This window comes from Muntiacus reevesi, chromosome 1, assembly GCF_963930625.1.
Source record: "Muntiacus reevesi chromosome 1, mMunRee1.1, whole genome shotgun sequence".
Taxonomy (NCBI): Eukaryota; Metazoa; Chordata; class Mammalia; order Artiodactyla; family Cervidae; genus Muntiacus; species Muntiacus reevesi.
In genome coordinates, this window is record NC_089249.1 from 85,261,697 (window position 1) to 85,265,822 (window position 4,126).

General features: G+C 43.9%; 1 non-coding gene across 1 annotated transcript; it reads right to left on the minus strand.

The window, feature by feature from the left end:
* Window positions 1-1,857: 1,857 nt before the first annotated feature.
* Window positions 1,858-2,021, minus strand: LOC136156520 (U1 spliceosomal RNA). Its single transcript, XR_010661060.1, has one exon. It is a non-coding gene; the product is annotated as a U1 spliceosomal RNA (small nuclear RNA).
* Window positions 2,022-4,126: the final 2,105 nt, after the last annotated feature.

Consider the following 4,126-nt stretch of genomic DNA (forward strand, 5'->3'; position numbering starts at 1 on the left):
CCCAGCATCAGGGTCTTTTCTAGTTAGTTGGCTCTTCGCATCAGGTGGCCAAAGTATTGGAGATTCAGCTTCAGCATCAGTCCTTCCAATGAATATTCAGGGCTGATTTCCTTTAGGATGGACTGGTTTGATCTTGCAGTCCAAGAGACTCTCAAGAGTCTTCAACACTACAGTTCAAAAGCATCAATTCTGTGGCGCTCAGCCTTCTTTGGGCTTCTCTGGTGACTCAGAGGGTAAAACGTCTGCCTGCAATGCAGGAGACCTGGGTTTGATCCCCAAGTAGGGAAGATCCTCTGGAGAAGGAAATGACAATCCACTCCAGTACTCTTGCCTCCGAGGAGCCTGGTAGGCTACAGTCCATGGGATCGCAGAGTCGCATAGCCTTGCGCAAATTTTCCTCATGATTCAACTCACATCCATACATGACCACTGGAAAAACTATAGCTTTGACTAGACAGACGTTTGTTGGCAAATTAATGTCTCTGCTTTCTAATATGCTAAGTTTGTAGTAGCTTTTCTTTCAAGGAGCAAGCGTCGTTTAATTTCATGGCTATAGTCACCATCTGCTGTTGAAAGAATCTGAAAAACACCATGAAATTCCCTGGCCTGTGTAAATTTTCCACTTGCGCAGAATTTTCCGTTTGCAAAATAAGGATAGAGAAATGTAAACGGAACGTCTATAGGTTTCCCAATAACTGCACAAACAAGCCTGCTATTTTCCGGAACCAACTGACGTCAAGCACCTGTACTCACAGATAAGATGACCCCATATGATACACATTATGTTACTTTTATGTTACTCATTCACTGTACTGGATGTGCTAACGGTATACATTATGTTATTCATTCACTGTACTGGATGTGCTAACGGTATACATTATGTTATTCATTCACTGTACTGGATGTGCTGACAATATGACTTCTGCCTATAAAAGTCAGCTTACACTGCTATACGGTGCGACTCTGCCTCCGAGGAGACTAGAGTCGCCCGGCTTGTGCAAACCGACAATAAAGCCTCTGGCATATTGCATCTGCTGGACTGTTTATTGAGTCGTGGGAGCTCCTCTCCGGAACAGAGACCTGACGTTTGGGTCTTACACTGTGACTTTGGCGCCCAAGGAAATAAAGTCTGTCACTGTTTCCCTTGTTTCCTCCATCTATTTGTCACGAAGTGATGGGACCAGATACCATAATTTTTGTCTTTTGCATGTTGAGTTTTAAGCCAACTTTCTTCACTCTCTTTTTCTGCTTTATAAGGATGGTGTCATCTGCATACCCAGTTTTGTACTTTATGTGATGTACTCTGCATATAAATAAGCAGACTGACAAGATAGAACCTTTGATGTACCCTCTAGAGTCATTTAAAATGACCCTGATGCTGGGAAAGATTGAAGGTGGGAGAAGAGAACGACAGAAGTTGAGATGGTTGGATGGCATCACCAATCCAACGGACGTTCGAGTAATCGCCGGGGGATGACGATGGACAGAGACCTGGCGTGCTGCAGTCCTCGGGATCTACAGAGTTGACAGGACTGAACTGAACTAGCTGCTGTAATATGTATATAAAAAACAACACATAATCTCTATGTTTAGTAGTTAATAGCTTGAGGGAGCAGTGTATTCCTTATTGAGAAGAACTTGTTCAGTAATGTTTACTTTTTGCAAACTCACACACTGTAGCCTACCATGGTATTCCTTTCATCCATGGGGTTTAACCAAGCAAGAGTACTGGAGTAGACTGCTATTTTCTTCTCCAAAAATACTCCGAGGGTTTCTTACATTGCAGGAATACTGTGAGTTACTGGGGAAACCCCACACTACCGTAGAAAATAGTTCTGTTTTTGAAACCATAATTGCCAGGGGAAAGCGCGCACGCAGTCCCCCACGACCACAAGTTATGCAGTCAAGTTTCCCACATTTGAGGAAATCGCAGAGGTCAACACACCCGCAGTGCAATGGGTGAGCCTCACTGTGGGAGAACCACCTTCGTGATCACAGTATTTTTCCTGCCAGGTAAGTATGAAAAGATTCTGCCCGCCGCCCGCACAGCCTTAGACACGATCACTGTGCGCACAGGCTCACTTTGCTATTGCCTCCATCTCTTCCACCATCGTCCGCACCCCATCGTTTCCCGCGCCTCTCAGTCACTCCTAACAACTATGCTAATAAAATCCAAGCAGTATCTCCGAAAAACTTCCACAGCCGGCAAAGTGGCAGTCCCACTTCCGCTGCAAAATTTACATAAGCCCAGCCCCATTCAGGCCCTATAAGGCGGTTCCTCTCCTCCAACCCACGCCCTGTCTCAAGCCCCTCATCTCCCCTCCCACCCCTGCCGAGACGACCAATGGGCAGGCCGGCTGCTGAAGGAGAAGTGACTTCATGATTCCCCACAGCTTAGGGAGCCCAGGAATCAGTGGAAACTGGACTCTTTATTCTTTAGTTTAGATGTAGGGGAATTTAGCCAGCCTCCTTGCATTCTTAACCTTTGTTCTGGGTTACACGCTGAGAAGAGTAATTCTGTGGTCCTCTGTTATGCTGATTCAATTTTGTTTTAAGAAATAATAAGTTGTTAAACCATGGCTGTAAATATATATTTGTAGGAACAAAATAAACCATAGGTATGTGCTCTGTGTGTAGACATATAGATTTAGGGTGCTAACTTAAAAAAATGCACAGCGTGAGAATTATGAGTTCAAGTATTATTTGGGGCAAAATGAGGAGCTCAGGAGGCAGCATTTCAGATAGCTCCACAAAGGGAGGGGTGAAAGTCAGTGTATGTGTGATCTTGGTGAACAGAGAGTACATGCATTCAAGTGCAGATTTTTTGCACAAGGTTACTGCTAGTCATGAGGATCACAAGTCACCATGAAGGATTTTAGTGCTTTTCTAGGTACTAGGAGATATTCGGCTTGTGAAATAAAAAATAAATCCTAAAAATAAATATCTGAAGACTTGTTCTGCAAGTTTATCCCAGAGCACAGAGTAAGCTCATTTCTGCTCTCCACCGTGAACTCCTTTCAGAGGATGTTGAAAATCAGCAGCTGCAGCATTTAATCCTTGTAAAGGTAGATGGCAAGTGCCAGTTTGTAGTTGACAAGAGTTATATCTCAAAGTTCTACTTGGTGTATTTTCTGTGCACCTTCTTACTTCATCCTCATGGTCTCCCAGGTACCATGTTTTTCCTTTTCTCACTATACAGAATACAAAAGTTGAAGATTCTGAAAAAGAAGCTGATGACCAAAATAAGGGATAGAAAGATGATGTGTTTGCTTAAAGAACGAGGTTTGTTTGTTTTCTTTTACTGAGTAAGACTGGGTTAGACCTGAGGGCAGGGAGTGGGAAGGCTGGAGGGGCAACCAGCTTGCTTTCAGACCAGAGAACAAGGAGTGGAGGAACCTGATCCTTGAAGTGCATTTGGCTTAAGGGGGAAGGTGACTAGCCTGGAGGGGGAATCTTGAACTCAGCATCCAGTTAACTTCCAGGAAGAACTGGCCTTTCTTTGAACAGCTGACACTACTCATCCTGCACACTGACTTTATCTACCACTGTCCACTGTAGGAGTTTCCCATTGCTACTGTAACATGTTACTACACACTTAGTGACTTAAAACAACACACATTCATTATTTTATGACTCTAGAGATCAGAAATTCAAGATGCATCTCCCTGGGCAAAAATCAAAGTGACAGTTGGGTTGTGGTGATTCTTCCTGGAGATGCTAAGAGAGAATCTCTTTCTTTGTCTTGTCCAGCCTCTAGAAGATGCCCACACTCTACTCTCATAGGCCCCGGTCATCTTCAAAGATAATTACAGCTGATCAAGTTATTCTCACAATACATTATTCTGGCACCAATTCTCCTTCTTCTGTCTGTATGAACCTTTGTGATTCCATGGGGCCCCCATCTCAAGATCCTTAATTTAATCACACCAGCAAATTCTCTTTTGCCATATCAAGTAACATCATCACAAATTCCAGGGACCCAGATGTGGGCATCTTTGGGGAAGCATTAGTCTACCACCACAGCCCATCTCCCCAGTGAACACATTTCTGCAAGCATATCAGTCAGTAGTGGCTGCTCCATTCTAAAAGTGATCCAGGTGAAGCAAGTTAGTCCACTGCTTCTGAG